Below are 13,459 nucleotides of genomic sequence, written 5' to 3' on the forward strand. Positions count from 1 at the left end.
GGAGCATTTTTAAGCATAGTTGACCAAGGTTGACCCTAGTCGACGTAGTTGACCGTAAGTTGACTTTTATGTTAGCCTTTGGGAGAAATTAATCATTTATATGCGRTTCGCTATTATAAATTGTAGGTTACCAGTCAGCGACGTTAGTTAAGCAAYCTWCGWTATCAGGTGAGTMTTCATGAGATTTCACTGAGATGCATACCTAAGTACAAATTATTTTTGCATGATATGAATTGTTGATGATGTGTACGTATGCATGATATCTCAATTACACACATGTTATGACATATTTTACATGTATGTTATTTTGTGAATRGTTGCATGCTATGTGTTTAATCAGTTTTCGAATAACTCTAGCATGCTATTTCATATTGAAATTTTATGATTCAAGGGTGGGCATTTGACCAGTAAGTCACGACCAGTATAAAACACTACCCGGACAAGTGGGTGATCAATYAAGATTGAAATATCAACCCAGGGCGTGTTTGTGACTAAATAACCCATACCCGACTAAACATTATGAGATCTCTTATTTTCAGTGTTTTAAATATATATTTTTTTAGCTGGGACTTTTATTATAAAGCATGCATATATGCCATATATATATATATATATATATATATATATGTCAAGATATGATTTTATTCACGCAAACCATGAACTCACTGAGCTTTATAAGCTGACTATAGTATGCATCTCAGGGCCAGGTAGTTCGAGGTTGGATAAGGGCAAAGGACACGCTTAGAGAGTTGCTAATTATCCTTTTATTTTTAGTCTTTTGTCTAGCAACGTTGTGTCAATCTTTTGTAACTTAACCCGGTATGAGGTGGGTTAGAACTTAAGTTAATTTTTGGTTGATTCAAAGGCTTCCGCTGTAAACGGTTTAAACGGTTTTATTTTAGCCGTCTTTTGGAGTATTTATTTAGGAATTTGTTTCAGATTACGTAACATTCTCAAAAAAAAAAAAATGAGGGTGTTACAACATGAATCAAGGCATCTAATATTGAATTTTTTGTTAATTTATTATTGATCTTGTTTTTTTTTTTAATATTGATTTTTCTATCTATAATGTTTTTAAATTTGTGATTGGTAGAACAGACCCGGTAGTAAAGTTTTCGGTATTGTTCAAGCTATTATGGATAAACTCATTGTTTATAATGAAAGAACTATTGTTCACAAGTGTTCATATTGTGTTCATATGTACACTAGCTGCATATCTCAACATTGATTCGATCCTGAATGTGTGCATAATGAAGAAACTATTGTTCACAAACTATTCATATTGTGTTCATACCTGTTTTTTTTATTTATTTCCTTTCGTGTAGCAGCTATTTTTATTATGTTCATATTGTGTTCATAAATGATATGTAGTCCAAGTTCATATATATATGTCAATTTTTGTCCGTATTTGACACAATGATTCATATATATATATATATAGATGTGTTCATATGGTTCTTACATTAACAAAAATAATGAGATTTTTGATTTTGTAACTCCAAATTAATGATATGGGAGTTACATAAAAAAAAATTACATAAATACCCTTTTCCCATTTGTTCACATATGTTTTTTGAAATTGTAAATTTAAACAATTAATTTTTATCATTATTAATCACAACCGTTTATTATAAGAATCAATGGCCAAATTTGGTTAACAAATTTAACACAATAATCTTGGTTAACATTTGAACCAATATATATATATATATATATATATATATATATGGAAAGTTTCATTTGAGAAATGATAAGTATTTGAGGAGTAAATAAATTATCCTAACCCTTCACCAGATCAACATTTGTGGCTTCAATTGTGAAACACTGGATAATTCCTCGTACGGGTATGCAGAAGATAGAGGTATTGTTTCATAAATTTTACAAATAGGTAGCAAATGGGTTCATATGTGAACTCGCGTGATTCACATATGAACTATATGTGAACCCGTTAATTTTAATTCACATTTGAACTATTTAACCAATTTGCATATAAATGAACCCGTTAATAAATTCACATGTGAACTATTTAACTGATTTACATATTAAAGCCAAACATGTGAACTATTTAACTGATTCACATATAAAGCCAAAGGTTCATATGTGAATCAGTTAATTAGTTCATATGTGAATTGCACGGTCACATATATGAATTACACAGGTTCACATATTAACATATAGTTGTCATAATTTTGCTATAGATCTATTTATATTCTACATTTAAAAATCAAAACAAATCTTGATAAAATCCGTAGCTAATCCGAGACAAATATATTTAGATTTGTCATGGCTTTTATGGATCTAATTATATTCTATATTTAAAAAAATCAAAACGAATCTTGATAAAATACCTAGTTGATCCGAGACAAATATATATACAGATTTTCCACAATTTTACCATAGATCTAGTTATATTCTACAGTTAAAAGATTAAAATAAATCTCGATAAAATCCGTAGTCAATCCGACCATTGATGCTGCCTCTGTTTCTTGTGGTGTAATAGTGTCCTCCCGTCTTTCAAACGTGATATCAAATAATTTGTATTACTCTTGTTCTTACCTAATGGATCCAACTAGGGGTTGCTCAAAAACCCGGCCAACCCAACCTAACCCAACCCAACACAACACGAAATAACTCAACCCGAAGCAACTCGATGTCTAATCGAGTTGTAAAATTGTCAAACCGTAGGTATTAGGTTACTATTATTTGAATCCAACCCAACTTGATGAACCCAATATCCTTTTATTTCTTGGATTTAATATGATTGTTAAATTCTATTAATATGTACATTAGACAATTACACTATCATGTATGCTCTTCATATACACATATTTTCAATTTATTTCACATCTTTATATAACTCATTTGTATATATGTTCAGTAACTGTGAACATATATGTGTAAATTGAGAAAAATAACTGAATGTGATATACGTAAGAAGTATGAATAAGTTGTATCAAATGGTTGATGATGAAAAAAAATTATGAGTAGAGAAATTACATATTCTAGGTTAGAAAAATATTTTAATGTACCAAAGTATTAACCCGACTAACCCGTACGAGTTGGGTTGGGTTGGGTTGCACTTTGGTTCGGGTTGGATAAGGTTAAGATTTTTCAAACCGCAAGCATTGGGTTGGGTTGTGCAAATGTCTTCAACCCGATCAACCCAACCCATGAGCACCCCTAGATCTAACCATAATTTTCCAGGTGCGCAATTGAATCAGAAGTAATTGTGACCTTATAACTTATAAAAGAATTATCTCCATCCAAAGTATGAATGAAACGTTATGACCTTGTAACGATGTTATGAGATGCATACACAAGTCCTTGCTAGAAAAACAAGTTAACATTAAACACTTCACTTTTAAAAAACAAAACGTTAAACACATGTCACATGTAAGATAATTGAAAGCAGAATAACCAAATTATAGAACTATACATGGACATTATATTTCTCTTTCTCCCACATCAAGTTTGTTTTCCCACGCATTAAACTTTCTCCCCCAATAATGATTTGTCGATGATTTATTAAGTAAAAGTTACTGTAAAAAAGAGTGGATGAATTCATTTATTAAAATGACTTTGGGGTCCAACCACAAAAAGTGGTCGTGGAATAGGTTCCACACTTAGAACCGGTCCACAGTTACAGTTACAACAAAATTGGGTTTATCGAGCATAAAAAATGCTTAAGTATTCTAATAAATTACTTTAAGGACTTTAGTTATTTTAGACCAAACAATTATGCGTCTTAAGTAAAATTAAGTGTTAGAAATTAATAGAATGTTCCTTAACAACTTAACAAATTTTTAGGATACATTTAAAATAAAATATTATATTAATTTTTATTAAGACACCGTAAGAAAGTGTCACAAGAACGTATTTTTTATATAATATTTGTTATTATAAGATATTTTTTCAATTAATATTATATAATAAAAAAATAATAGGATTATGTATATCAAAATTATTCTAAAATATTTGTTAACAACGCTTGAAACGCTTCACAAAACTATTATAACACTTTAAGATTAATTGACCTTATAACTAACGGGGTGTTCGGGATTGTTATTTAAAATGCTTATTGACTTCTTCCAGTACGGTACCGGTAATAAGCAGTTTTTAGTGTTTGGATGAGAAAAAAATAATGTTTATACCGGTATCAAACTGACAATAAGGAGCTTCTGATAAATTACTCCCTCTTAACATATCAGAAACAACTTATCAGCTTTGAAATCTAAATTACCTATTTAACCCTAAACTTAATAAAATCCACCAATAATAATTCATTTTCCCTGATTGGATCCAAAACAACCCAAGATGAGTGCCCTAGAACATCCAAATCTGTAATCCTAAACCTAATAACTCTGAACCTGCTTGATCCAAATCAACTTATCAGGTATCTTCGAGGAGATCTGTTGCACGACTTCTTCCCCACGGTTCTTCACGGGTTCCAACTCCGATTTGGTTTTCGATTTCGATTTCTCCATGTACGATGCCGTTCATCTATTTCAACTCCCATGGTTTTCAAGTTCCATGGTCTTCGATTTCTAGCTTCTTCAATTTTAACTTCCCTAGTTTCCTTGGCTCCTGGTTTCATGGTTCTCGATTTCTTGTATGCACCTTCCATGGTTCTCGATTTCAAGTTTGAATACGGTTTATATGGTTCTCGATTTTTTTTGCATATGCTACTGTTCTCATGTTTCTCGATTGCATATGCGACTTACATATCGAAGAAAATGAAAGATAAAGAGAATCGAAACAAAGATGTAGTTGGGTTGGTGAAAGGAAGAGTGGTGGTGTTGGCAAAGGTGTTGGAGGTGGCGGTTGAATTGTTGCTGGTGGAGATGATGGTCGTTGCCATCATAAATGGTTTCAGTAACGTTGAATGGGAGGAATTGATAGTGGGGTTTGACGATCTTGTACTCGTATGGAAGAGTGTTTTTTTTTTTTTTTTTTGTCATTTTACATGAATAAATAAAATTTGACAAACATTAAAAAACAACTTATCAGTTTATTATGTTGTAGTACTTTCATAAGCTCATCCAAAAACTTTTTATAAAACTCTATTTTAATACCACATGAGTTGATAAACACTTTTACAAAAAAATCACAAGTTATATCAAAAAAGCAATCTCAAACACCCCCTAAATGTCCATAAACAAGTCTATTAAAATTGTTAGACCTTTTTAACGTTTTATGAAACCCATTTTTTTTTACACTAAGAAGATCTTCAACAACTATGCTATAATTTTTTAAAAAATAAGAGTATCAAAAGTTAAAATCTCTAAAAAGTTACATTTTACTCCAATAGCTACTCTATTTTAGCAATTTTACCATTAACTATATTATGAAAATATTCAAACACTTAATTTCAATTTCTCATATTGGTGCTTTCTCTTAAATATAAAGTTCTAAAGAATTCTCTAAATTTAAAGATTTCTACCCTCTTTCTATTCTTTTCTCTATTTTAGCATAATTGTTTGAACATAACAATTGCTAAGGCATTGTTCGACATTTGCTGAATGGTTTGATACAAGATGATTAAATAGTCAAAATGATTAGGAGGCTCTTATGATATAATACAAAATGAAATATGGTTGTTTGGTATGTGTTCAGAATGAAATTAGGGGGCTGAATGGTTCAGCGAGACCCAATATACAAAATCATTCAAAGAGTTTTAGAACCTTTAAAAGACACTTTCTTTACCAAATAAGATTCATCATTAAGAGGTAAACATAAAACCTCTAAAATCTTCAGGATTTTTATTTGAGTAAATTACAAATTTCGTCCCTATGGTAATTGAAAATTTTAGTCCCCTAAATGAAGTAATTACATATATGGTCACCATGGTTTCACTTTTGTTATGGATTGGGTCCTTACTCTAACTCCACTAACTATTGCGCCGTTAAGTGAGGGGTAATATTGTCCTTTTACTTTTTTCTTATAACATCGTCCCTCCCATCCCAAGAAATATACACATATTAATATAGTTTTACATATACAATATACACAAATAGACTCCCAACCCAAGAACATACCTAGAGGCGTCTTCCTCATTCTGTCGTTCCTTAACTTCGACCAACCTCATCGCCCCTATACGCAAAGACCAACTCCGACGACCTGCTTCTTCTCCCATCTTTGGCCCCCTCCCTCCTCCCCCATTACCGGTTACTCACCACAACCCAATCTTCCTCCCCCGTACACCCCCTTCTCTCCTCCTACTAACAAGCTTAGGGCACACAACATAACAGTTCCCTATATCCAACCCCCCCCCCCTTATTTTCAGCCCAAAACCATGAACTCTAGTTCAAACACTCCCTTCTCCACCTGAAACCCTAAGTCGACACCTTTTTTACGGCTATACGTAATTTTATTTGATTATTTGTACCAACTAAATCTAAGCCAATAGAGCGTCTTCCAAATCCTGATCTGCATGTAAAGTAAGACAATGAAAAAGAAGGTTGAGCTTGATTTTACAAACGCAATTTCTTGATTAGTGATTTTTAGCCCCAAACCCTACCAGCTTTCTAGGCTATTCAATCCCCATCGAAGCTCCATTGTCTTGTCCTAGTCGAGCGGTCATCACCTGCAAGAAAATGTACGTGAGAGTTTCCCTTCATACCACTCGAATCATTCTCAGATGCCCCTAAGATGGATCCCTTTAAGAAGAATAAGCAGCTATTTTATCCACATGTAGTCCCGGTAATGGATTCTTTCGAGATAAAGTTGAGGCTTGATTTTTTCTTCGTCTGCTTGGTTAACATAAGTCTTATTTAACCTTCATGTAGTCGTTACTACAGTCTTCGAAGGATATTGACGAACTGTGAGTCCACAAAATGATCAATCTTCATATATCTTCATACAATCAATGTCAGATTCATGTTTATCATTCAAGAACACTATGAAGGAGATGAGAGGAAAAGTCAACTAGTCAATGCTCTATTATGAACGTATGTTTTTACAGTTGAGCTTTCCTCACAATTATCCTAAAGACAAAACTATATATAGGGTCATACTAAAACTCTTCTAGGCAAAGTCAAACTTACTTACAAAGTCAAACACGATATCTATACAATTATAGGCAAAAATTAACTTTCAAGATGAATACAATTTAACACTGAAATTCAGACCCAACATTCTCCCCCTTTGTATTCAAGCTTGAAAGAATTTGCTCACTTTAAATCTTGTTTGAACTTTGTCACTTTAAGCACTTTATGACTTCTTGAAAAACTTCAAAACAATCTTTACTTTGAAATCTTCAGACGATATTTTGTTGAGAAAATTTTCCAACATTCTCTCTCTCGAATGTAGAACAACAACGATCTTCTCTTTTGACAATGTAGAACAATATCAACAACAATCTTCAGAAACGATCTTCAAGATATGATCTTTAAAAAGCTTCTTCAGATAACATATTCTAACATTCTCACCAAAAATGAATTTCTTCAGGTAAAAGTTCACAACATTCTTTTTCAAAGTTAAACATTCTCTTCGTTGAGAAAACTCTATCAGTAAACTTTTGTAAGGATGATCTTCACATTCAAAAAAACTCTCTAACAATATAGCACATGAAATAATCTTTAGTCACACTTCTTTGAGTCTTTTGCCGACCTTTGATGTTACTCCCCCTTGATTTTTTTAACATATTCCCCTTATATCATCCAGAATTGACCATTTCATTCATTATTTCATACTCCCCCTTATGATGAAATGAGAATCATTAGCATCATACAACAGAATGAATGATATTTTCAGGTAAAGCCGTCAATTCTTAAAATTGTAAGAATATCTTTTCAAATCCACTTGTATAATCTTTACAGATTAAGGGAATGGGAAAATAACAACCAATTTCAACTTATGAAATTGTTTTCAATCTTATAAAGATTGGCTTGTGAATATAACAAATATACTCAGTACAACGAATGTACTTCATATATGAGACTTTTTTAGGTTCATCTCACCAGGACTTCTATTCAATCATTGATATCTTATATAAAGTATATCTATGAATGTTTCGGCAAAATAACATATAATTTGCAAAATCTGTGTAGTGTAGAAAGATAAAGCAACATATGCTTCTGTTTAGGCTCAAAATGATAAATCGTGTGGACTACACAAATTTATCTGACTCAATATGTGATCAAAAAGACTTGAAGGCGGGACATATATCCGTTTTTTTCAATATCAACTTTCTCTGAATAAGAAACTGATAGATTGTGAGCTGCGTGCCCCAAGTGTTATTGAAACACTTATCTGTTAATAGATAAATGAGTAGCTGGTGGGGTTGTGACAAAAATTGACCCGGGCATTGTCTTTTTCAATATTAGTCTCGAAAGAATTGAGAACTAATAGATTATGTGGTATGCCCGACATTTTAAAGTTTGAAACTGGATTCTTATAATCTTTTAATCCTCACACAACTCTTATCAATTCTTTTGGCTCACAACAACTACCCCTCTCTTTTTTCATTTTAAGCTCAGTACACAAACCCTTTTTGAGTTTAAGCTCACTCAGATATGGTTGTCCTCTTGGGTAGGTTTGTCGGTTCTGACATTCTATAGAGGTATTTCTGTGAAGCACTCAGTCCCTCCTAAAATTACATGGTATGCTCTAATGATCACAAGCAGTTGATCAAAATTATTATTGCTATAAAGCACAATGATCAGATAAAATTTGATCAAGATGTGACTTTTAAGCACAATCAAACAAGGAGTGGTACGCAAAATCAGATTATTCAAAATGTGAGATAAATGAATGAAGATCTGTAAGTACAAGTTTATAGACTATGATATTCAAAGAATTATAAAATGTGTATCAATCAAAGAAAAAAAATCAAAAAAACAAACTTTGATAACAAACAAGTGTATTATCATCGAAAATGATTTTATATAAGAGACGTGATAATAACAATTTGAAGAATAGCTGAAACAGGTATTAGAGTTATGTACGATAAGAAATTATACAAGTAAAATCTCAGGAAATAGTTGTTCAGAAAATGTACTCGTTTTCAGAAAACAATTCATTTTCCAAAAAAAATTATTGAAATTTCTAGAAAATAGATTTGAGTAATGTTTCAGTTCAACTAAAAAAATGGAAACATTTTTAGCACGGGTTCTGAACTGAGGTATTCAGAAACCATAATTCATTTAAGCGCGGGTCCTGAACAGATATTCAGAAACCTCTGTTTGTAACAGATTACAAACTCCCCCTGAATTTGTGCATCATAATCATGTTATTCTGATCAGCACTGTAATGACGCACCTGCAAAATCAGATCAAACGGATTTTGGTGCCCAAACGAACTTGGGTCCTTCTTTGTTAGTATCAGTTTGTGGGATATTGTAACTTCCAAACCATCTATTCTTATTAAATGTTTTCTTTTTCGTACTTTTAACCGGATGATCATATACACAATAAGATTCATACCAGTTATTATTATTCTTCCAGCTCGTCTGATATATGTTGTCTTCAGTCCACTTGTTGTATTGTTTCCTGTTTACAAAATCAGCTGTCTTGTATGTGGAGCACATGATCCTTCTCTTGTTAAGATTTATCAAATCATTAGTAGATCTCACAAAACAAGGAAAAATATTGTTAGTAACAACAGAGTTACGAGACGAAACAGATTCAGATTTATTAACCCAAACACTTTTAACTTTTGAAGAGTAATTGGGTGATCCGATGACATACCCTTGATAATACTGATTAGAAGAACGAGAATAGTTCTTAGAAACATTTGATTTAGGGCTTCTTGAATAACTGCTGGATTTAGAACATTCATAAAAGCATGTTTTACACTGTGAAGGAGAACCAGTTGAGCTTTGAGCACAAGAAAAGTCTTTAACTTTTTTTAAAAGCTGGTCTCATTCATCAGCAACTAAATCATACTTCACTTTTGAGTTCAGTTCTCATTTGCAATTCAGTTTCAAGTTCTGTCTTCAGATCACACATTTTCTTAGAAGTATCCAAGAGTTTACCTTCTAACTCCTTCTTCAGCTTTTCAAACATCTTCTTCTCTTTATCAAATTCTCGTCTCTCTTCATCTGAGCTGCTCCTTTCATTATCAGAAGCAATGTCGAGCCATTTTTTCTTTTCTGCAAGCTCTTTGGAATAGTTGCATATTTCTTAGAAGTATTTCTCTTTTCAAGAGCAAACAGCTTATTCTCTTCATTCAAATCCTTCTACTTTTGAACAACGCACTCAGACAGTTCAATGTTCTTGCTCAGACATTCTTCTCTAATTTATTTCTTTTCTTTGTCAATCTTGGCTCGTTCCAAGATGATTAGTTGCTCAAAATCAGAGATCTGATTCAATAGCATTTTAGCATTCAGCTCTAGAGAGTTGATCTTATTCTCATAAGATATGCATTCAGTATCAAACCGTTTTTCCACTTCAATTATCCTTTTCTTCTCTTTTTCTATTTCTTTTCTTTCAACATTCAAACTCTGTTCAACTTCCAAAACTTTTCTCTGTTCTAATTCCAATAACTTCCTTAACTCAATCAAATCACTCTCAGACTTATGAAATTTCTCTGTGAAGTCCTCAGTCTCGATATGTTTTTTTGGAGAGTTTCTCTCAGTCTACAGTGCACTTTGAACCTCTTGAAGTTTATTAAACAGATCTTTATTTGATTTACTCCAAGTTTTCAATTCGTCATCACACTATTTTCTCTCATCATCTAAAGATTTCTCAAGTTTGTTAATCCAAAACTTGGAATCATTCTCAACTCGTTCTATGGCTTCTTTATGATCCTTTTGTAAGTCTTTAATGAACTCCTTATTAGCATGATTTTCACAAAATACTTCCACGTACTTCTCTTTTTGTTCTTTTAGTTCATTCTCCAATTTAGAAATTTTAACTCTCAGTTCTCTATTCTCCTTCTCAAGATAAACTGTCATTTTAAAATTTTCATGATTGATCAAAGAATCTTATGCAGTAAACGAAATCAGTCAAAAAAATCAAAAATCAACAAAATCTTTCAGATTAAATTCAATAAGCTCAAAATTCTCAGAAAAGATCCAAAACTGTTCAGAAAACAGAAAATCAACGAAAACAGTTAAAAATCAGTAAAAAAAACGGTTAAAACTTATCAAAAATAGTTTACATGACACAAATCAATTAAAAAAAATATCAAAACAGTAAAATCTCTCGAAAATCAGAAGTTTTGGTGAAAAACAGGTAAAAACAATGAAAAACAGATAAAAACTGATAAAATTGAAATCTGGAGAATTGATTTGAAAATTTTAAATTTTGTCAAAAAGTGTTACAAAATGGGACAAAATGTTGAAATTTAGCTAAGTGATGAACCAAATCGAATGAAGCTTGGAAAAACAAAATTGTCCGGATTACACTTTGGATATCCGGGATACTTGGTCGCTCGTCGAGGAAGGTTGTGCGATGGGGTGAAGCTCGGACAAGGTATTACCGAGGAGTGAAGATCGTTGGGGTCTTTAGTCGAGAATTAAGCTACTCCGGTCACAGGGATGAGCAGGGTTGCTAGAAATCCGGACACGAAAATGAGCGAGGAATGCAAGTCGTGACTAAGTATAAGAACTCGAGTGAGCCTAATCTGGTCAAGGTAGTAAGCGAGGTAAGCTGTTAGCCGAGGTTGGTATATGGGTGATGGCCGATGAGTGTGAAATACGGACAAAGGCATGTCCGGGTATGTCCGAGAAACAAGAGTCGCGACCAAGAGTTTACGAAATGCAATCCGGAAAATCCTTGAGCTCGGTTATACTTGTTAGCGATGTAAACCAAGTTCGGCTAACCTGGTGAACGATTATCCTCAAATCCGGACAAGGCTGTGTCCGGATTACAAGATTCAAAAATTGGCTAAGTATAATCTGGTTGAGCTTTTGAGAGAGGTAGACCTTAAATCGGTTAAGTATAACTGTCCAGAAAATTGACTAAGTCCAAATCCAGCTATGTTGTATCCAAGGATGCCTAAATCGCACAAGCCTATGTGAGATACATCACAAATACGGTCAGGCCATGAGAGGATTATAATGTTGAAATATTGACTAAGTGATGAATCCGGTTAGGAACTATGATCAAATTATACACAACCTCCTAACTCTTGAGCGATTTATTCCAAGATAATCCGATCAAAACACAGAAACACAACTTTTTAACAAAAAATTGGATAAATAAACCGACTTTTTGAAAAAATTTCAAGAACACAAGAAATTTCAAACTTTACAAATTTCACCAAAACTTAAAAAAATAATGAACAAAACGCAAATCTTTGTAGATAACAAAGATTCACGAAGTGATTACGCACACTCTGATCACGATTTTAACACAAAAACACAAAATTTTATAAAAATTTCGGATCAAACTCTTAAAAGAATGAAGAACATGATAAAATCCAGAAAATTTCTTCAAAAACATCTTCAAATCAGTTGACTTCTTCTTGTGATTTCTTGCATAACCTGCTCTGATACCAAATGTGAGTCCACAAAATGATCAATCTTCATATATCTTCATACAATCAATGGCAGATTAATGTTTATCATTCAAGAACACTATGAAGGAGATGAGACGAAAATTCAAATAGTCAAAGTTCTATTATGCACGTATGTTTTTACAATTGAGCTCTCCTCAGAATTACACTAAAGACAAAACTATATATAGGGTCAAACTAAAACCCTTCTAGGCAAAGTCAAACTTACTTACAAAGTCAAACACGATAACTATACAATTATAGACAAATATTAACTTTCAAGACGAATACAATTTAACATTGAAATTCAGACCCAACACGAACCATGAAAATCGATTAATGATAATAGAATCCAAGCTAAATATGAATCTCTTGTGAAATCGATCAATTAGTCGGAGTCTCTTGTGATCGTTGACTGTTAATTTGGATTTAAGGAACATCTCCATTTCTTATCCTATGTTCTCTTCCACCTCAGTGGCTCTGGATCTTCTTTTCCCCCAAATCCTATATAGAACTAAAAAGTTGAATCCAAATGAGGGGATGAGAAGGTTGTTATGAAGGATGAATCTCAACTTCTCGCACTCACCACCGACCGAAGCACTAGTAACCACCACTTCAGATTCATTTGAGCATTGGAGGATGAAAAATAGTTGTGGCATAGAGAAACAAAGAACACAAAGATAAAAATTTATTGGGTGTAATTTACGGAGCTTCTTCATTCTTGAAGTAAAAAAACACAAATTTAATGATGTTAGGGTTTAAATTAATTTGATTTTGGTATTGAACTATTGATATATGAATTTGTTTTGCTTTCTGGTTGTTTTCTCTTGTGTAATCAATAGAGTTGGACCGGAGACCGGAGAGGATATTTAAAATTTTGGGGAGGTTTCTTGTGTTTATATATATATATATATAGGGGCCTATTCAAGGGAGAACTGAGTTGTTTGTGGTAACTGTGAGAACCAATATTAACCACAAATCAATAGATAAATTAGGAAATTTATAAATTTGGTACTTTTAA

The sequence above is a fragment of the Cynara cardunculus genome (genome assembly GCF_001531365.2).
Source record: "Cynara cardunculus var. scolymus isolate 2C chromosome LG 6, CcrdV1, whole genome shotgun sequence".
In the NCBI taxonomy this organism is placed as follows: Eukaryota; Viridiplantae; Streptophyta; class Magnoliopsida; order Asterales; family Asteraceae; genus Cynara; species Cynara cardunculus.